We start from the raw sequence: 23,332 nt of genomic DNA on the forward strand, positions 1-23,332 counted from the left end.
TGCTCATCCCTCTGTTGTCAGCACTTGCTCAGTGACATGTGTGCTATGTGTCATTGCACATATGAAAAACAAACACAAGCCCTTCATCCCTGGCACGTACATCCGGGGCAACAGGGAATAGCAGCCCAGGGGTCTAGAACACATGGACACATATGGTTGTGAAGTGCGGATAGACGGACTAGCCAAACTGATTAACCCTCGGCTGCCTCGTGAAAACTTTTGTGCATTTGTGCTAGAGAGCACCTGTGTCAAATGGACGTGTCGGAGCTCGACTCCGCTTACCGTGGGTCCTGTCCATAGTTAAGCTGGAGTCTTTTTGATTGCCGTCAAAATACCATACAACCAAATGCATGCTCTAAGCAACAAATCCTTTTACGGAAATGTATTGAAGCCATATATTACTTTTTCCCATTCACAATGACCACAGAAATGGGAGAGGAAATATTGAGAGTGGTATAATGGGGAAGAAAAGAAAGAGTAAATTTAAGCTGAAAAGCGGGAAATGCTTCTTAACAACGAAATGTGGCAGGTTACAGAGTTAGTTGCCCAAGGGTAATAGTGGAAGGCCATTCCCTGAGGACTTTGAAATCTCCACTGAACAAAGCCCTTGAAAACTTACCATCGGCCACACTCCTGAATTGGCAGAAAGCAGCACTATGTGATATAACTGGTCTTTTCTACCTCCACCTTGTGTGAATCTGTGATTACCATGTAATGCCAGTCACACCAAAGCAGATGGCAGTTATTTGCACTGCATTTGGGCTTATGCACTGACATCCTCTTTCTGAGGAAGAGACATCTAGTTAAGTAATGTCATTTCAAGTGCTATCGTTGTCTAGGGGGAAAAAACAGACACAAGTTTCTAAAAAGGAGCCCATTACCAGGAAAAGAAAAACTACTTTTAGCTGATACTTAGGGTGAAGTTTTACAATTGCCAGCAAAAACAACGAGCCTTTTACCCGTATGTTTCCAGGCTCAAAGCATTTTATTCTCCTATGTTTCAAGACTGCAACAGCCTAGTGGGATTTATGGCGTTTATTTAAAAACAGCAAACATTTTCAATTATTTCCATGCTGTTCAGGGAGCACAATTTACTTAACACTACGAACAATCGCATTTCTCAGGGATTGCTGTGAAATGTCACCTCTAAAAGACGACTCCCTTGTTGGGGAAAGTGAGAGCCCCATTTGTATTTTTCATTTTTTATTTTGATTTAATTTTCAGACAATGCGACTTTCCCTCCATGCATGAGTGACTAAATTCATTTTGCTTGTCAGAGGAGAAAAATTTTCATAATTACACTCTAAAATGGGGGTGGCCTTTCACTAGGTGACCACATATTTCACATCTGCTTTATTTTCTTATTCTCCCGAGGTTTGTTTGTTTTGGACATGCTGTAATCTTTAAGCTGCTCTAAGGAGCCGAGTGGAAATGTCATGGGTTTTACTGTATTTGGGATGCGTTTCAGTCCTCACTGAAGAAGCCAGATTGGTAGCGCTATAAATGGAAACTCTCTCTTTAATCCTTTTGGGGCAATTCAGCCTGGTGTAAGGAACCAGCCCATTGTGAGATTAAGCGGTGCATAAAGTCTTCAGCTGGAGCTCAGCAAGCCAGTGAAGTCGACCCGATGGCCTGGCTCAAGCCTGACATACTGCAACAGCAGAGTTGAGCCACTATGGCCCATTGCATCCTTGGTCAGTCTTCTGTGCCTTCCTTCTTCCTGCCAATTGTGCTGGTGTTTTTAGTGTGCAGTGGACATCTGTCCACTAATTGAACTGAGTCTGTCAAATCATTTCGCATAACCCACAAGTCAGCTATTACATGGTAATAACTTTAGCCTCTTCTGTTGACTTGGAGTCTAATCAAGCTGGCAGGCTACAGGTAAAAAAAAAGGGAATTTGTTCCCCACCACCAGTCAAGTGAGCCATTGAGTTCTGCTTAATGTCATTATTATTTTAATTAGAGATTGGTCTAAATTGGGAGGCTGGGATCTCAAACCAAACTTCCTTAAATGGTGCAGGTTTTCGGATGCCCGTGCCTCCCTACTGAGCAGACGTGCCTCCCTGCTGGAGCAGACAGCTTGGGCCAAGGCTAGATTGAACCACCCTGGAGGGTGGGGGAGTTGTGGGGGGAGGTGCAAAGCATCCTGGGATGCTGGGGGACTGTGAGTTCAGTATGGCTCACACAGGCCGTGTCTCCATGAGATGCTAACTGCTCAGTAGCGTCGACTTTGTGCAATAGCGTCTACTTTGTTCAGTAGCATTGTGTAGCACAACGCATGACGTGATGCTACTGCGCATCACCAAAAATGCTATTCACATCACAGGTGTTACAGCACAGTGACTCCAATTACTGCACATTCATTTAGTATATGTGTATGCAAAGACTAAATGACTGCGCAGTAACTGCACGGTTGTTACTGCGCAGTCACTGTCTTGTGTGGGCATGGCCAGTGTGTACTGTCACTTTAAATCTGTACTTGCAAAGCCAGCTGTGCCCAGGTGGAGAAGGGTAGAAGCAGATAGTACACTGAAACAGAAAGATAGCACCCATGAGTAGGGTTAACACTGCACGAGGTTGGTAGACAGTGATTCTGCACTGATATTTTGCCAGTCCTCCAAGGTGGGCCCAACAATTGGGAACCAACAAGCATCTCACAATGTCTCATCTGTTGTGCAGGAAACATGCACTTAGTTCCTTAACTAAAAGTTGGGCCCGTGTTTATTAAGAATCCCTGTGCTATTCTCCAACCGCGTTCGTCCCTAAAATTGAATGCAAATAATTACTACAGCTAAGCCATAGTTATCATTTCCATTTCACCGAGGTCAGCTGCGTTACATTTGCAGGATTAGTTGCCGGTGGTGTAAATGGCTTATGCTTCTGTGGCTGGGTAGGGGTTTTAAATTAAACATAGAGCTGGAATATGTGTGTCTGCTTCAGGCTTGGAAGCTACTAGCACACTTGCTTTAATCAAAATCCATTACCTCTCTTGATATGGGAAGGATTAACCCTTCAGTGACTCCAGGGACAGTACTCAGTCAAAGCAGCACAGATAAAGCTCTGTGCTACATGGTATTCATGACACCTCTTCTCTGCCCTACTGAGATAAATAGTCCCTGGGAAGCATGGCATTAGGTATGCCAGCAGGCGTAGGATTTTATAGGTTAATTATACCCTCAGTCTTTTCCAAACATAGCTGGGAAAGACTGGAGCATTCCTCCATTCTCCATTCCAAGTAGATGAGACTTGCTGTAACGCAAGATAACACTTTCAGAGAGGTGTAGTGGATGCGTTTGCCCTGATAACATGTCTTTTACAGCCACAGTAACACACAGCCACATGCACCCAAATTAAGGCTAAGTACAGACAGCTAAAAAGCCAGAGGCAGGTTAGTCTAAGCTGTGTAAATTGAACAAGTGAACAGACATTCACTTTTTAATCTGGAAATGCAGCCACATGCCTGCAGAAGCCAGGGGACGCTAGAGCATGCCTCCATGATGGGCTGGAGCAGGCAGCTTGGGCCAAGGCTAGACTGCCCACCCTATGGGGAGGGGCCGTGGGGGGTAGGTGCAAAGCATTGTGGGATGCTGGGGGACTATGAGTTAACTTGAATCTGGAAGGGATCTGGGACAGAACTTCAATAAACTGATTTAACCTAAATCAGTTAAATCTGATACGACATCCATTCAGGTTTATCTTAAACCAATTTCAGGCATTTTGAAAGCAGTTTATGTGCACGGATTTTCTGTTGTGTGACAAATTTGAACCAGTTTCTGATACCTTATGCCAGTTTATCTGTAATTTCTATCCCTAGTCTAAGGCATATGAGATTTTCCTGCCTCTACACAAGGTGTAACATTAAGATTAAGATGGAAGTTTCAACTTCTACATAGTTACATAAAGTTGCTACATTAATTTCAAGCTGAAGGCCTGTGTGGCGGGTTCAGTGCACATTGCAGTTACCTAGCGCCTTTGGGTGTGAGCTCTCTGTGTGCTTGGCATGGCAGAAACAGAGAAAATGGTTCCAATTCATAGAAATAATAGGGGTTGAAAAGTCCACAAGAGATCACCCATCCAACAAAAGGACTTGGGAGGCTTTAGAGTTGGCTTGGTTTAAAATACTGATCCCCAAATCCCTTGCCTGGTGGCTGACCAATTCAGTAAGGACCTATACTAGTTGTCTCTAGGTGGCCATTAGTCCCGTTTTATACATGACCTTCCTATTTTTAAACCCATTGTCTCATGCTGTTTCAAAATTAGGAACAGTCTCCAGAAAATCCTGGTTTTCAGTTCATTGGTGAAAATACATGTCATTCATTTGTCCTTGTGATTCTGTTGGCTGTGGCTAGAAGTATGGCGGTGATCAGCCAGGAGGAACAGGGCTCCAAGCCAGCCAGGGAGGGAGGGAGAGAGAGAGAAATGGCCTTTTTGTGGTGGCCCCACCCCTTGCTACTGATTGGCCAAGGGGCCTGGTGGCCCCATCCCTCACTGCTGATTGGCTGAGGTGGTGGCCCCACCCTTCACTGCTAATTGACCGAGGGGGTTGGTGGTTCCCCCTGCCACCAAAGGGATGTCCTATATTCCAGGGGTGCATCAGTGGCCACCCTAGGTGTCTCCATCTTTGGCTTCAAAGATCCTTAGGTGCAGTTCTGCTTCTGTTCATGCCCAGAGCCATAGACACTAACTCCATGGGTGCTCTGGGGCTCAAGCACCCACTGAAAAAAAGTTATGGGTGCTCAGCATCCACAGAGCCATGCCTGCAGAAGTTTAACGATGAAAAAAGTCCTCCCAGGCCTGCATATCTGTAACGCACAATGTGGTTTATCCGGTGCATGGTGAGAAATATAGGTATGTAAATGGCTTTCTCCATGGAGTGAACTTCTGTTCCCGTTGCAGTCAATGGGAGTTCTGGCCCTTTTGCCAGTGGGACCAGGATATTACCTATGGATCCCATGGCAGCTTGCTTAGAAATGACAGCACCTTAACATCATGGCGTATTTGCTCCATATCACCTTGCAAACTTGAAAAACTTAATCCCCACTGATAAATCCAGTCCAAAAGCACACTATCGGAATCATTATCCTACCAGAATTAACTGCATCTCCAAAACACATAAACAAGCTAATTTTAAGCATCCTTTAGATCTGACTCAAACATATTTTGTATGCTAAAACATTGAAAATTAAAATACATGATGGTGAGAATAATAATATTTAGCACTTACATAGTGCTTTTCATCTTCAAAGAGCTTAACAAACATTAGTTGATTAATAATTTAACTAATAAATGATGTATATTAAAGTATAACTACTGGGAATATAGGCCCCACTGGGTAGTATATTTTGATTTGGCTTCCCAGACTAAGCAATTCCATTTTTTTTTTCCTTCTAATGTTGGTGTAAAGTAGATAATTATTTGAGCAGCTAAATTAGCCTCTGATATTATTTAACAGTTTAACTCTAAATTGCAAATGTTAGTACAATACTAAATAAATAATATAAAGCTTAAAAGTATTTTAAAATTCTCAGAACCTCACTGTTTTGCTTTTGTTTCTAATGAGTGGCCTGGATGGCCAATGAGCAAGAGGGTTGAGAACTAGCAAATTGTTACATAAAGGGCACCAGCCGACAGCTAGCTATCATATTGTATTGCATTTACAAATGGCATGATTTCCTGTTGGTGCTTGTATTACAAATCAGGCAGAAGAGAATCTCATCTTCTAAAATGCTTGTAGCCAGTGGGCTCTTCAAGGTTAAAAAGACAACGCACATGATCTTTGAAGTGGCAAATGGTGCTACTAAAAATCCATTAATATGCACATTAGCAAAAATTTGACAGGCCCTTGTGGCTGCTGTTTCAGGCAACTAACGAGGGATGTTTCACAGAACCAATCAGATTACGCTAATACTCCCTTTGTTCATTATTTGTTACTTTGAGTGCAATGATAAAAGCTTGTTAATATGACATAGTAGCCCCCTTTTTTTTCTTTCCTGGCCTAATTAAGGACAAAACGCAGCTAGTTGGCAAAACAGTAGAGTGATACATCTCAAAACAATCTTTTCAGTTTATAAAATTGTCAATTTCTATTTTCTTCTTTGGAAAAAGCCTCCACGTTTCCTATAATTATTATGAGAGAATGAACAATCTCCTGATTAGAGGCGGCTGAATAGCATTATCTGTCAAATTAAGGAAATATTGCTGTTGTTCCCCAAGGCCAAAGTTTTCAAAAATATGAGACTAATGCCAGGCTCTCGTATCAGTGTCTTGGGACCAGAAATTCGAGTAGTATAAATTATTATAGGCCCAGTGCTATCACAGGCCCTCTGACAATTTATAGCAGGGAGTGATTCATCTGTTAAAAGGCTGAAAGGAGGATTGGGAGCAGAGATGTACTGGGCACTTTCGCATCCGGGTGGCAGGAAGGCAGCGGCCATAGGTGCTGGTGACGGTAAAAGTCAGCTCTGTATTTAGTGCTCCCATGTTGCACACTCTTGGGCCAAGTGCGGCCCAGTGGGTGTCAACACGCCTGGAGGCTGAAAGCCAATATAAGGTCTGAAATCAATATAGATAACATCTCTGATATCACGTCTACTAAACTAAAAGATATCATCTCTACCATGAGTCCCGACTGCCTTTTGCTCTAGACCAATACGGCTACAACCTGGATACCTGCCACATGGCAGATATCAAATTTTAGCCAATTTTTTTCAATGAAATCTTCATATTTTCCCAAGCAGGAAGCAACTGTGACCACCTGCAGCCTGAGATCCTGCTCCTGCCTTTGTTTCTAGGTAATCTGCACCATCACAGATCCTTGCAGGAGGTGAGAGGCCCCAGACCAGCTATGAACTCCCTGCCCAGAGGAGTTTTCCATCTGTTGATGCCTCTGTGAAATCCTGTGAAATATGAGCTTTCATTTCTACCCAGAAGAACTTTTACAATCTTTTCTCCAGTGCCCGATGAAGGGTGTTTGTGCCTGAAAGCTTGCCACTGAAGAATTTTTTTTGTGCAAAAATCCTGTTGATCTAATAAAAGATATCATCTCTACCTGGTGCTGGTGGCCTGAAATCAATACAGTGCTTAAGCATGCTCTCCACTTCAAGCATGTGAGTGCTGCTATTCCTAAGCAGCCAGGCACTGTTTCAATCCCACCATAGCCCATGTTCAGCAGTGAACACAGTGCTTTCATTAGTCAAGGCTTTGACTATCTACTGCATTTCATGACTGTAGGAGTTTTTAGATGTCCGCCTAGGGGCTGGTCACACCCAACTTTTTCCATTGCTTCACCTTTCTTGCAGTGTGGATGGGCAGGAACTTCTGAGTTGTTTGCAGAGCCCTAAAGGTCTACACTGCTTTTTTCCTCCATCGCACATTTGAATGGTCAGGCTTTCCCGCAGCAATGGGATGGACATGGCTCTGCAGACAGCTGTAGATTAAAACATGGGGTCAATAGAGCACAATGCTAGAGTCCCATTTCTCCAGTCCTTCCCCTGTGGTGAGGACGCTGTCTTGTCAACACTCACTTCCCATTCAAGAAAGACCTGGAGCAACGCACTCTAATCGAACCTTTTACCTGTTCATTTTGATTGACTGCTAGACTTCTCCACTAATTCCTCCTTAAACATGCTGCTGGCCCAGCCCTAGCTAGAGGTATTGTTCTCGCAGGCTCTCCAGCTGTTTCTGCTTCTTCTTTTTTTCCTCTTCCCTCCACAATTGATTTCTGTATGCGGTATAAAATGCCAGTCACTCAGTTCCTCCAGGCATTCAATATTCCCTCAAAGTAAGCTTCCCCGAATCCGGTTCTTACCGCTCTTGCCTTCATGATGGTTACCGAGTTGCTAAATATACAACTGGTTTCTCCAAAGTGGGCTTCTGTAGCTTTCCAATGAAGGTGATGGAGGTGCTTTACCAGCCTTGAGCTCCAGCAATGTCCCATTTGGGGATCTTAAATAATGAACCTTATTTCTACTTCATTGAGTGAAGATGGCATCAGGGCTTCTCTTCTGCTTCTACAAAACCTTCTGGGATGCTGAATAATCACAACCATTTTGCATCAGCTCATCGCCAACCTTCCCTTCCCACAACCTCCCCCCCAACCCCTTGTTTGACTAAAGACATAACACCTCCATTCAGAGTTGCTGCTTCTCTCACCTCCAGAACTGCCTGGTTATTTAAATAAACTTCCCTTTGGCTTCCTGTCAGCCGCTAAATAAGGAGGGAAAGATTTTCCACTAAAAAACGATAACAACTCTAGATAGTCATTAAGATTTCAGGTATTATTTAAGCCTGGGAAATAAAAAATTAAAGTAAAGTGATTCATGATTGTCCCTCAGACAAACAGGCCTCAATATTCCTACGCAATCAGTCTCCTTCAGCACATACAAAAAATTAATTTCCATTCTGTTTAAAAATAGCACCTTGTTGAACCAAAGAGAGACTGCAAAATTATTCTAAATGAAAGGATGATATTAAAAGCCTAGAAACCTCTCTCCCTGTCTATTTAGGTATTGAGGACAGGGAAAGAAGACCAACAATACAGTATTGATAATGAAATTATAACTAACAGCTTTACAATCGATGATCCCCAGACAGACCTTGGATTTAAATAGGAAAGTGCCAATATCTGATTTAGGTAAAAGGGGAAGTATGGGCACGTATTTAACACAAAGGAATGTGACTTCTGCATTTTGTTCCATACCCCAACTAGGCGACTTTGGTCCAGCCACTTTTCCTTGCTCTGTCTCAGTTTTCTACTCTATATAATACGGGAGCAAATTAAATCCAGTTCACAGAATCTTTCCAGCTTTAATGAATCAAGAGTGAAACCAGGGATGTTGAACTGTGCAATGTCCCCCCAACAAAGGGTCTTTTTCTCTGTCCTGAATACTTACATGACCCACTCTCATCGTATTTGAGCACCTCACAACCTTTAATGTAAGTCCCCTGTGATGAGAGGCAACCCTCATCCTTCCTATTGTACAGAGGGAAACTGAGGCAGGAGGGGATGAAGTGCCATTACCAAAGTGCTAAAGGATGCCTTTGGCAGAGGAGGGAAATGCATTCACTTGTCTCCAGTTTAATGCAGTGCCCTAACTACTGGCAGCACCGTTCCTAGACTTCTGGCAGCCCTAGGCAAACTTTTAGTACTGGGCCCCGCTTTGCCAGAGATAAGGATAATAATAATGATAGTTAGACAAAAAAAATACCATTTTCAGGCCCCCGTTCTGACTGAGCCCGTGCCCATGCCCGCGTCCAGCCCTGACTACTGGGTTTACCTTTCAGCCAGCCTAGGCCCACTTGTAGTGAAAGAGAGAGAGATGCACATCTCCTAGCTATGTCAGACTCACAGTGTTGAAATCCCAGTATGCTCAGCACATGTCATCACATCGGTAGGATCTGATGCTTCTCTATACTTTATGGGACCAGTTTGCTTGGGTTTTGTACATGAGGAGGGGGTGAATTTCTCCTTAATGCTTATGAAACACTTTGATATCTCCGCCTGCAAGGCAGCATAGAAGTGCAAAGGATTATAATTAATGAATTAACTGAATGATTAATTTAGTTAAAAGCAAAATTATTTAATTATTCATTAAATTAGCCCTATATCTGACAGCAGCAATGAGACAAGACTTTAGTCTGGGAAGCAATAACGTAACTCCTGGTAAAAAGTTTTTCTCTATTATTTAATTAATGAATTAAAGCTCAGATGATAAACAAGCTGGTCAACAGCCTTTTCAGTCAATTGAAGAGCGATGCCTCTCTGGTGCATCATTCATTACAGATGATGTGGGACTGGAAACAAGGGGAGGTCACATTCCTAATGTTGAAAGACCCTAACCTGTTTGGCTTGGTCTGTCTAACACTACTTAGTCCTGTTCTTAGAAACTGTGTCTGAGGTGGGTGAAAGTGAAGTAGTTCAGTGGGAACATTCCCAGGATGCAAGTGGGGATTTATCAAGACTAGAGAGACTTTCCCATACTTAAGCAAATATTCCAAACAATATCACGTCAGAGCCAGAGAGATAATGGGTACCATTTAGCTCTGTATCTAACTCCACTGGGGTGCACAGAGCACTGGAGCAGTGGATGTGCACTCCCACATCCCAGGTGAGCTCCCTATTGATGAGGCTATTAACCGTTCCCAAGTGGTGCTCTCTTGAGCTTGTCCTTTCCCCCAAATTTTTGCCCTGGATGTCACAAACTTCCCAACAGAAATCCTGGTGTTGATGAATCATCAAGTCCTAATCAGAAAGCATTGGAACAAAAAATTCCTGAGTTGAGTTAACAGGTAACTGAGCTAACTTACCTCTGTTGCCTCAGACTCAAAAGTCCCTCCATCCTATCCTTAAACACAGTTTCTTCATCCAAAACTGTGAAAACTCATTACGGTGTCACCGTTTTCCAAGTAGCAAGGGTAAATGAAAAAAAATCAGACTTCTCTAACTAGATTTTTTTTTAATAGATAATCATCCTATTTTTAAAAGAAAATATGGAACTTCTTTTCTATTCAGCCCAGCCTTTCTGTTCCTTTTCATTTCTGTTTTGCAGAAGCATAACTGCTGGCTGACACTGCCCTTATCATCTTACAAGACAGAAGTCAAATTGCATTTGGCACCAGATACTTGGCAAACACAGTAAACTCCAATAACTTCTATTTCATATGAGCCACTGGAGTCGAAGGCCTTGATACTTCAAAGTTTTAAGCACATGAGTAAGCGTTCATTCCTAAGTGGCTTTATTGAAGTCCACAACTACTTGCATGCATATAAAGTTATAGACAACTTTACAACATTGCAGGATTAGAGTCTTATTTTTACACTAATGAAAATAAACCGTTATAAGGCCAAAGTTCTTTGGACCCTCTCATGCAGAGAAGTTGCTGGATTGGGTCCTTTATTTCTTAACTAATTAATAATCCCAGTTTATGCTACAGAGCTATCTAAGGAACGGCAGCATCTTTTTTTTTTTTCAGCTTAGTGCTTAAATTCTTGAATTAGACTTTGAGACATCTTGTTTCACATATACTGCAGAGGCGGAGAAGGGAGACAAGTTGTCATGCATGAATGAAGATGCTGTGAATTAGATGAAAGAAATTTTCCCACCTCCTAATAAAAGTCACAAATGACTCATCTGAAATTGGGGAGATTGGAAGTGGCCAATAATTTGAGTACAGCTTTGCTGACAATAGATGCTGTGAACCCTTGTAAGAAGTACGACCCAAACAAAAAATTGCGAAGCACCTAAAGAGCCCAGGAAACTTTATAGTTTCATAAGAGAAAACCTTGTTATTCCAAAGTTTTGAAACAGTTGGGATCTATCTTTTTCTTTCATCTGCTAATCAACAGATTCTTAATTCTATAAAGGAACTTGGAAAGAGTCTGCTCCTCATACCAGGGTTGACGTGCATTTCACAAAATAAGAAAGAAAAATGGGCTCGCTGTTAGTGGCCATTAACATGTCAGCCAGATAAATCAGAAGTCTTCTACCCAGAATCTTACTATTAAAAATAATAAAACAGCCCACTTGGGACAATAAGAAGTAGAAACGTAATCACCAATAGATCTTTATCTCCCTCTAGAATTAGATTGGGGGAGATTCTGAAAATGTTAATTCATAGAGGCAGTTAAAAAGGCATTTCTTTAATTTATCTTTGCCATGAATTCTGACTGACAAAAAAGTTTCTTTAAAGTAATTTACACTATCCATCATAAAATATCTCATCAAAAGGAAAGATTTAGATTTAACACAAGACTGTAAACTCCCAAGGACTTTTGGACAGTGAACAATGAGTTCAGCTCTCTTCATGAGAAGCCTGAGTGATCTACAACCTCTAGAGACAAGAGATTCTTGTATCTCGCTATTTATATCTCACAAATCCAGTCTGTTTGACAAGGTGTGGATCCTGACTATACCCCGGCATGTTCCTATAATATTTAGTACAACGTCCAGGGAAGAAGTTTTTTACTTGGTAAGATCCTTGCAAAGGGGAAATATGGACATACACATCCTTTTTTTCCCTTGCGATGTACCAGAGATCCGCCACTTTGGAGCAGACTCGATGAATCGAGTCTGCTCCACACACGAGCTGCCAACTGTTTGGTATCAGCATGGATCCATTTGGGGTTGGAAGACTAAATATTCTGCAGTAAGTGTTAAACGCTTCCTGGGAAAGGAATTAGACTCTTTTTAATGAATCATTTCATCTTCCCTGTTGAAAACATGAAGATTTTCTGCTCTTGCGGTATAAGCTCCTTTTCTTCCAGAAGAAATCTTTTCTTGGGAAACTGGTCTCTTTTAAAGAAAAATTATCTCCCTAACTTATTCTTACTTGCATTGGAGGGAACTACTTAATACCTTATATCAGAGAGCTGTCTGCACCATGTGCTGCTGACACGACAGTCATCTTGAACTATGTAGCCAAGGTGCTCTACAACCTTTATTACTCCCTTGTCTCCAAGTTGCCATTCTTGGGAGAGACGGATTAAAGCATGGGCGGGATAAATCACAGAATTGCATGGACTCCTTATAGCCTCCAGAACTGTAGGTTTCATAGATGTCATAGATTTCATAGACATTAGGACTGGAAGGGACCTTGGAAGATCATCAGGTCCAGCCCCCTGCCTCAGGGGCAGGACTCAGCTAGGGTCAAAGGACCCCAGCAAGAAAAGTGTCCCAACATTTCTTTCTGTGCATCCAGACAGGTTCTGTACTGTGAATCCTCCCATGTTTCATGGTTTTTCTTGATGCCCTAGGGATTAAATGAGAATCTCTGTACTTATTAGGTAAAATGCAATTCTAAAGCTCACAGTTGCAGAGAAAAACCTGAAAATGTGAAACAAGCATACCCTAATGGCACAGGAGCCACAAGGCAAATACAACCCAGCAACATTAAAAAGCTCATCTTTTTACATTCATTCTTGTGATTTTTTTATGGCCTGGTTTTTTCAGTGGTTGAACTTGGCAACACTGACTCTGGCTTGAAGTATAGGAACAGGGTGGAGACTGGATTGGCTGCACCTCTAACGGAGAAGAGGTGTAAGGGTCTATGCCAATTGTTGTAGAGTTGTCAGTGGGATAACAATGATTGTAAATTTGTTCTTGACTAATGTTCCCTTCTACATTCAAGAAACTATACCCATAAGAGCACAATATATTCATAAGTTTATAATGTCTACCACATTTTATGAGGCAAGAAATAGTATGTTTTCCAAAACATTCATTCTAAACCATTTCACACATCTGCAAAACCTTTTCGCTAATGAATCCCAAGTCAACCTATCCCACTATTGCCATTTTACAAACTTAAAAAGAAAAAAAAAATGATATGGATCAACTGAGGTTGGGTTTTTGCCTAGAGAGAGGCTAGCTCGAGTCTCTTTAAAAAGAAAGTTCTCCAAGTGAGGAGAAGACATAGCCAATATATTTAATGACACAATAAGTTACTTGCTATCCTCTCTGGCTCAGAAGCTTTGCTCGGGGGAGAAAGATGAAATATATTCCCTTTGAAGAGGTGAGGGCAAGACGTCACACCAGTGCATTCATGAATATTTCATAGCTTATAACAGTAACCTCTCTAATGCCCTGCAGATACATACCCACACATAAAACAAAATGCAAAGTACAGAATATTGAGGGTTGTACCTTTTCATGCGTTTCATTTTCATCAAGGAGCTAAAAAATTGGGATGAGAAAAAAATGGGAACATAGAGTACAGACAGAGGATGGAGTGCGTAGGGGGGGAAAGGAGGTATCAAAAGCCTAGTAAAACTTTCCTGTGCCATGTTCTCCTGCAAGAGGAAAAGTGAACCATTGTTAATCGTGTTGTAACAAACGTGTGTCTGCCCAGGAACTTCCTGACTGCTGTTGTCATTCTCAAGTGGTCGCTCCTATCTTTCTACCTGCAGTGGCTGTTCCAGATCAACAGTCCTACTACTTTGTGCTAGGCTTGAATTTCTACTTCTCTGTTTTGCCTGAAGTGAGTAAATGAGAAGTTCTGGTTCTGCCAAGTGGAAACAAATGGTAATGCCTGCACTACTTCACTATGCTAGTGCGGTCTTTTTTCTGTCCCTTGGTGCTGCAGCCAATAAAGATATATTCAAGCCCAGGCTACTCCACAGATATTAAAAATAAAAAATCCTGAACCTTTCCAAATAACATTTCATGTCTTGTATATTGCCCTTACCTTCTGGCAGACCTCCCAGTGATATCTCTGACAGTGACCTGCGTTTCAGCTCTAAGTTTTAATTTCCTGTCTTTTTTCATTGTATAAAACATTAGTGGTTTTTCAGTGAAAGGGAACATTTTGGACAGTTTCTTCATCTGAACTTAATGATACCTTTTCAACAAGATTTCTTCGCTTTCACACAGAAAATATATTTTTCCTTTTTTCTAGTGGTGCAGTAGGAAACTAGGTGTTGTCTGGATCTAAGGAGTTTCATCTAAATGCCATGTGTAGTATCTTGACATGCGACTGCCATTAACAATAATGGAAATTGTATGTCTGATGATCCATCATGCAGAGCAATGAAAACCTACCTCTGGGGGGCCTTGTGGTGGAGTGCTCAAAAGTGCAGCACAGAAGGAGGCGGCAGGTAAAGCTTGTTTCTTCTTTCAGGCCCAGGCACAGGTGCTAATAACAGCATTTTGAATAGTGGCATCAAAAAGTTAGTCCCCATGCTAATAAAATAAAAGGCAAGGGACAGGAATATAGCAGGCTTCTAACAGGCTAGGTTGTGAAGCAGACCGCATCTCTCTCCCTAGGTGAGTAAAAACCATTTTGACTTCTCTGTAGGTAACCTTGACCTTGGATCCAGGCAATTGCCACAATCGATTCATCGAGTCCAGCATGCCAAAGCTGCACATCAGAGCATATATAGGCAGGCACAGTGGCTCGAGCCCTTCACCCCAGCTTGCTTCTCTTTGAAAGAAGGCAGAGTGGGTATTCAAAGGGGGGGTCGCTTTGATTATACCTCCTTGGGACACTCAGTGTTGGAACGGTGATGGAAGATGCCTAATTAAAACACCTCCAGGGCTCCTAATTTTCCCTCCAAAAGAAAAAAAAAAGCTGAAAACTCAAGTTTGAAAATAAACTTGGAAAAAATGTAGCGTAGCTTTGATTCTTTTATCAGAAATTTGGTGGGAGGAGCATGTAATTTCCAACTACTTCCGGTCAGCCTTTCACTTGTCCTCATCCATTTCTAGTATGGGCCAGGAGCAGTCAACAATCTTGCTGAAGCAAAGGGGATCTGGAGATCAAATGCCTGATGTGATATGCCCCCTCCATCATAGCAATCTCCTGTCCCATCTTACTGACTGCGTCTGTGTATGACCCATCCAGCCCACAATGGCATCATAGACTACTAAGGCCAAAAGGAATTGCTGGATCACTGGACTAGACTTCCTGTATAAGACTGGCCACTTCATCCCATTCCTTCTGTACTGAGGCGAATGGTAATGTTTGGCTATTTCTGACCAAAACTTTTCCCTGCAAATCTTTGTTTTGAAGGTGAAGCCCTACTCTGAAAAGTAGTGGCCCCTTGGAGACATCTCTGCAGCTCAGAAAGAATGACACCAAGCACGGACGTTTGGCTGCGTACAACAGAAGAACCTCGGTCCGTTAAATCGGGAGGGTTTCTTTCCAGGCAGCGAGAGCTGTTTAGGTTGTAGAACCACTTCCCAAAGGACGTAGGTGAAGCTCAATTATGAAGGAGATTTTAAGTGTACCTGGAAGTAGGCATTCAAAATGAATCATCAGGTGCTGCGCATGGGGCTTTGGTGAGGTTAGAAGGCTTTGGGATGAAGTTTTGGTGAGGTTAGGGGCTAGGTATGGACAAGATGACCAAATAGCTCCTTTCCAGCGGCAAGGTCTTATTATCCTAGGATACGTGGCACCTAAATAATTAATTGTCCTAGCACTTCCCAATCAATTCTCAGCTCCTCCTTTTCACACCGTATATTTGTATCATATTGCTAAATGACATTTATATTTGACACTTCGCTCATGTATCTTCGCCTGTCTCTCATTCATTGAATTTTATTTTTGTGGCACTGGAAATTCTTTGGGGAAATCTTGCTCAATCATTTATTTATGCATGTCCTAGCATGTTATAGCTGTACCAGACAATAGGGGACTGTTTTTTTCTTAGCAGCGTGAACGCAAAAACACATGTGCAGTGCTGTACCTAATTTGCTGGGGGCAATTTTACATATAGCTCATGCAAATTGGGTAATTTTATACATTGTGCATCTAGCCATTTGAACGTGCAAGTTCCTAGTTTGTGTGCATCGTGGCTGTCATTTGTATGCAGAATTGTGCACATAGGGCTTAAGAAGAAGAAAAGGTTTAGATGTTAAATTCCTTTCTTGTAAGGACTGTTTTTATCTTTGTTTTACCTCTTTTTTAGATATTTTTTTGATTGACAGCTATTCAGAGAACTGTTTCTTTGGGCCATGTTTGTTTGTATTTTCCAGATAGCAGTGGATATTGTGTCTATTAAGACCTTGTGCCGTCTGTCACATTCACTTTTGTTTTATTCAATCATGTACCTGTCACTTTTACTAAAACATGACACCCATTTTTATGTATGTTTTTCCCCCTAAACTCATCCAACATCTCTTGAAAGTTCACATTCCTTAAATCAGAGAACACATTCTTGAAACCAGCCTTTAAATCTGTACCAGCAATCAACTGCAGATGCAATTTTGTGAGTACAACCGATTGCAGTAGGAAATTACAGAGCTTAAACCACCTAGCATCTCACTGATTTGTAAGCAGGAATAGCAGGTATAAATGAAGTCAATGGGAACTATAAGTGCTCAGCATCTCTTGGGATCAGACTGCTGTTTGCACCCACAAATTAGGTGACAAGAAATCAAATTCAACCGTTTGCACCATCTGCTGATTGCAGGAACAATATTAGAGCCCTAGATAAAATCCTTTCAAAATTGTGATTCTAGAAATTATCTTTTGGGGGGGGGGTCATACAAACATAGCATGATGTTATACGTCAGCTAATCTTCCTTGTATGGAGTCCTGCCTTCAGTAATAAGACATTATCCCATTTCTTTAGCTAAAGGCAAAAGGTAAAAAGCAAATCTAAGGTTAGTCTAGTCACGTAAAGCTCTACAGAGAAAGGAAACTAATCATCGTTTTACGTTTGCGCAGCATTCAAGGAGCTACTGTAGCCCATGTGATAATGGGACTGGTTGGTGGGTTTGGTTGTCGTCTTCTTTTGAGTATTTAAGAAAGCACAGAAGGAGCTTCTGGTTCAAGCACTGGACTGGGGACTTTGAATACCCAGGTTAAATGTGCCTTATCTGTTCAAATTGTAAGTTCGTTGTGGCTAGGACTGTCTCTTTCTATATGTATATAAAAAAACCTCAGGTTGCAGCCACTAAGTGTGGCTGTCATACAAATAATGATAGATGGTTACTCTCTCTCGCTTTGTAGTTCCTTGCTATTTTTTTCTTAAGACTGGAATGTGACATGTCTTATTTAGTCCCACCTGCAGTTGACCATTTAAGATCAAATCCAGGCTTGTGTTTTGTACCATCAGAACCTCTTATAATTTTGTCTGAAAAGTAATCATGTATTACTGAATTATCCAGAATTTTATATCTACATTTATCTCAAGGGTTTCCTAATACACACTAGGTGGTTTGAACTTAACCATAATTACATCCTTATTATCTTCATAAGCTTTACTTATCTCATTATCAACTCCTTCCTATGTTGGAGGTCAGTGGCATACCCTTTTATTAGCCGTTTAATCCTTTTACCCAGTAGCTCTCTTCTGATTGATTCACTTACTATACTTCTCTGCAGCTAATAGTTCTGACATTTAAGACTAACCTCTCCCCTTGCCTTTTACTCTGTCCGAAGTAATCTCTACCCCTATAGATTCTGAGTTCATTACCATCCATTTTAGGAGCACTGTAGGTCGCCATTAAAGTCTTTATGGTTTTGCCTTTGCAAGCACATGCTGTCATGTCACTGCAGTTTTGTGGTGCTGTCTGTCTTGAGAATAGGAAATAAAGTGCTGATATTTATTATTTGCAAAGCTCTGTGTCAAGACTGCAATGAAAACAATAAAGTGTAAGACCCCGGTCCTGCAAATGTTGCGGGATCTCATCCTGAATTTGCAATTCTTATAACAGCATTTTATCCTTTTTTTTTTTGCTCATTTCTTTTTCTAATGCTTTTTGTTAATAGTTTGTTAAAAAATAGCAGTTATAGTTTTACTACTTTCCTCTGAGAACTAATCAATGCTTTCGAGGTTGTCCCTTATTCCTCCACTGTAGTTCATACGTAAGTTTTTTTTTCAGCTTGCACTCGGTTCCATTTTCCATCAGGTTTACTATCTGCAGATAGGAACTCTTCAGTTCACCTCAGTAGGACTGAGCCTAGCTTCTTTCAATATTACTTTTCCAAAGAGATTGTTTCCTGTGTATTATCTTGAAGCGTCATTCAAATGTGATTTTTTTTTTAAATCCCTTCTCGTGTGTTTTAACCAACCATTTTTTAAAAACAAGGTGACGCTTCTTTAGGAATTCTGAGCATATTCCAGCTCTTGGCAGCCTTACGCACACAGCTGAATGCATGCTAAGTGTAGCAATAATTGCACCAGCTGTGACCTTTTAGAACGTGTATTTGGACGAAAGCAGTTTACAGTCGTTTCTGATTGACTTACGGTTTACTTGGCTTTCCATTTTGTAAATTTAAAATATTAACTCTCTCTCTCCAAGTGGTTAAACTGTTGGATGTGTGTCATGGGTGGTCTTAGCACCTGCTATTTTAGTTCGTTTTGTAATATCTGGGGACTCTAGGGCATGCGGCACAAATATCTGCAACACAAGGGACTAAATGCCCAGTGCGATGCCTGGCATTCAGCTGAAATGTCAATGCACGGGGATATGAAGAGATAGATGAGGTGGGTTCCTTAAAGGGTCTGGAGTGGGTGGGGAGGCTATTTCAGTTCAACGACTTAAGCAATAATTTCAGGAGTTTTTCAGGTCCCATTTGAGAGGGGAAGAAGAAATGAAAGAAAGTGCAGAGATGGGAAATGACTAGACCTGATCAGGAACTTTTTAATAGAAAAGTTCTTTTCACTAGAAAATAACAATTTGTTGAAGTCAAAGTCACAGAAATACACCAGTTTTGATGAGATTCAGGAGGGATAGTTGGGTTTTCTCACTGATTTGGGCCATTTCAAAAACAATATTTTTCATGAAGCACTCAGTCTGTCCTAGAAATATCCTAATATGTTAGATAAGCCATAGCCCTTACCAAAATCTTGAGACAACAGCAGAAACACTTTTGCTGATAAAAGGCAAGTCTGAGGTCAGTTGGCAGACAGCCATTTGAAAACTAGCAGAAAATAAGCAGAAACTGGGACCTCCGTCTCAGCTTTTTCTGCCCTTATTTTTCCCTCTTGGTCCTCTAAACTCACTTTGATTATTAGTCACCTCTTCTTTGTTATTGCTAGTGCAGTTGGGTGGTGGGGTGGGATTTCTGATCTTGGAGACTTCCATCCATTTCTACCATTTTCTGAGCCGGTTTTGTCTACCTCTGCCCTTGTACTTGAGGGGGATGTGTTGGTTTTTTTCCCTACACTTAGGAGCACTTGTAATTGCTTGTCATACCAGTGAAGTGTCATTGAATTGAAGTGACTCTTATGAAGCCACACTACTGGTTCCCATTTTCTGAACTCTTTACTGCAGTCATCTGGGCCTTACTTATGATTTAGCAAGAATTTATCCCTAATGAACTCCAGAAAATTCCCCAAATTCTCATGTGTAGTTGGATTTCATTTCTTGATTTATCCCTTGGCAGCAGCCTTTCTCCCCACTCCTCCTAGCCTCTTACATAAGGCACAACCTGGTCTGTCTTTCCCCACCTCTCATTTCACATCTCACATTGCTTGCATTAGAGTCAATAGCAAATATCTCATTGGCTTTAATGGGAACAGGGTAAGGCTCATGTTCTCAAACTGTCTGTACTCTCTGTTTGACCTTCGGTAGTAACATTGTGCTGTTTTAGGGACTTGATTCTGGGAGTTTCTAGGGAGCCAGAGAAGTTCAGCTCCTCTCGCAGTGCTCTCCAAGCCCTGCATGTATGAACCCACCAGCTTGTGCCACACCTGCAACGGGTACCAGACACTGGGTGCACTCCGATCCCAGTGAGCTCAGCATTCAGCTTGAGTCAAATGATCTCTTGGCTACATTCTGTTTGCTTCCAAAATGTCTTCTGTGAAGAGCAGAAAATTTAATGGAACACAAATTTCAAATATTTTATCTCCACAGGCGTGCTGCAAGCTCCCCAGTTTCAAGATCACGTTCCTCCTCCCAGCCCTCAACAAATGCTCTTTGGCAATTTATTAAGTATTTGTGACCAAATAGAAATAATTGTTCTTTAGAGCGCTGGCACTGCCAAATTAGAGTGTGCCTCATCTGCTCTTCGTGCAGCCGCCCAGCCCATGGCATGAGGGAAGAGAGGAAGATGCTTTGATTTATTTGGCTGCAATGTGGGAGAAGTGAACATCGAAAATACAGAGGTAGAACTTTACTCGATCAGAAGAAGTCAGCTTGGCTACTTCAGAATAATCTGTATCAAGCAGCCACTGTAAATCAATGTAACCTCCCTGATCAGTCTCATTTTCTGTTGCTACTATCTATATTGATTAATCCCACATACTTTACAGAAGATGCCCTATAGAACCAATAGGTATCCCGTAAATGTACGTTATTCTTTACCAGAGTAAATGTTACATATTTAGCTCTACTTTGATATTAAGGACAGCTGGTTAATTAAGATGGCTCATCAGGAACAGATGTCACACAATGTATTTAATAGGATTTTCATTTCTGTTTTATAGGTACACCCCTGAGCCTTCATGCTGGATAATAGGATCAGTTGGAGCAGTGTTGTGTTATTAATTATACCAAATGAGTGAGAACACAGCATGAATATTTTTGAGAAAATGCATGGGGAAAAAATTATTTTAAAGCCTCCATTGTTATTTGTAGATGCACTATTTTTATATACTGTCTATGCCTATGAGGGTATGGACAGGTATATATTATTTTCGTCTTTAGCATTCTTTCTTTGCACTTCACATCCTTTTTCATTTCTGCGCTATGGAACATGCAGAATTGCCAGCTACATTTCTGAAAGTAAGAGAGATTCAGGCAGGGAGTTGTTTTCAACCAAGCAATTTCACTTTTAACTGAGCAATAGTTATTCTATGGTTTGGAATTCAGTACGAGGATGACAGAAAGGCACTTTTGTTGATAAATCAAAATAAATTATACAAAGAAATATTTAGATGTGTAACTTGAAGGTTTTGCAAGGAAAAAAGGCTTAAAGAGACTTCTACTGGAATATTACAATTTATCACATTCTTTCCTTTCCATTAGTGCTGCCCTTACGTTGAATAGAACCTCACCCTATAAAAAGTTAAAAAAATCACAAAGTAATTGCATCTTTTGCAAGTAATGGAAGATTTTCTCAGTTGGATAAGATGGAGATAGGAGGCCAAAACAGGTAGTGCCTTAGTTACGGTAACAGTTCTTGTCTTGATGATGTCTCAGGAGGTATCTGCTTAAGTTTAAACCGGGGTGGGCAAAATGGGTCCAGATGAGGTGCAGGGCAGGCTAGGGTTGGGGCTGCACATGTGGGTTCCGGCTGATCCACTCCCATGGGGGTGAGTCTGGAGTGGGTGTGGGGCACAAACACACCCATGCACCTCTGGAGGGAGCCCCACTCACTGCTACATGTACACACCCCACTACACACACACACACAGAGCCACACTCCCCCTCCAAACACCCCACAAACTCTGTACCCACACACACATCCCCACAAACTCCCCCCACAAATCCTCAGTACCCACCCAACCATATCCACACACACCCCCACACCCGTCTTTACACTCCACATACACACACATTGACACACACAGCCACATAGCCCCCACAAACCTCATACCCACCCACCCATTACCCCCACACTCTTTCACACCCCTCCACACCCCCCCGCAATATACAGGAGTAAGACTTTATTTTGAGCTATTATGCAATCATCACTATATATGCAACACAAACACACACAAATCAGCACAAAAAATACAATTAAAATATTTTATTGTCAATGTTTGATTTTTAGTATATAATTTGTTTGGGTTTTTTCCCAGTTCCAAGATGGCAAACCCCCTATCCAAAAAGAGTATTTCTGGGGGCAAGGAGAGGGACTTCCAGGGGCAAAAGTCAGGGATTAGGGGGTGGGACTTCCGGTCCCAAGATGGCAACCAGGGAGCAGGGCACCTGTCAAGGGGCAGGACTACCCTTGCGGCACTCAGCACCTCACCAAAACTCATTAAGCGGCCCTCCAGCCAAAGTCATTACCCACCCCTGGTTTAGACAGACCTTGGCCTACAGTGTTGTATGCATCCATCATACTTATCCTGCAGTCTCAAATGGAATTAGGCACCTGTAACCCTTTCCTTCAGGAATCTGTCACCAGTGATGAATGTATGATTACCAGACAACTTTCTTGAAACCAAAGTATTGTAAGCTTAAGAAAAGGTTTTTAAACAACAGATTGCACGTGTGTCTTACCTAATGACTTTGCTTCTCTTCTCATGGTAAATTATAATAAAATAAATTCTAAATCCCTATATATTTTGGCGTTTGACTTATTTTTTGTCTCACAGAAAATCACAGCTCCCCCTGCCCCCTTCACTCACCAGGACACAGGTTCAGATGTGGCTGTCCCCACAGCTGCTTTGTGGTACTGAGCAGCCCTGCTCTCCACTGCTGCCTGGCTGTATTGCTGGCCACATTCATGCACCCCCTGCATCTCACTCACCCTTGCCCCAAGCAGCCCCTTGCAGGCTGGAGCTCTGCAACCCATGGTTTCCCACATCTTTCCTCTTTAAAGGAGAAAATCCACATTTTTCCATGGCAAACAGAAAATCCAGATCCCTGCTGATTGCCTGGCAGCTGTAATAATATTATAGGTGGTATTTTTTGAGAACACTTAGTTCATCCTGTGCTGTCGCTGAAATCAATGGAAGTGTTACCATTTTAGTGTAGTTCAAGAAGAGATAGATTGAGGAGTCATGTAAATCCCAACCTAACTGTACATATGGCATAATCATAGTATCTTAAAGGACAGAATGAAAGTAAATAGATGGGAGGTAATGTCCCATTACCTAATAGTATATGGTCCACTGATTCAGACTCATTATGCATACAGGTTATATATACACTGTGTCTATAAATATATTGGCCAAATGTTTCCCTGATGTAACAGCTCTGACATCAGTGAAGCTGCA

The sequence above is a fragment of the Crocodylus siamensis genome, chromosome 9 (genome assembly GCF_052110815.1).
Source record: "Crocodylus siamensis isolate JL-2025a chromosome 9, ASM5211081v1, whole genome shotgun sequence".
Classification (NCBI taxonomy): domain Eukaryota; kingdom Metazoa; phylum Chordata; order Crocodylia; family Crocodylidae; genus Crocodylus; species Crocodylus siamensis.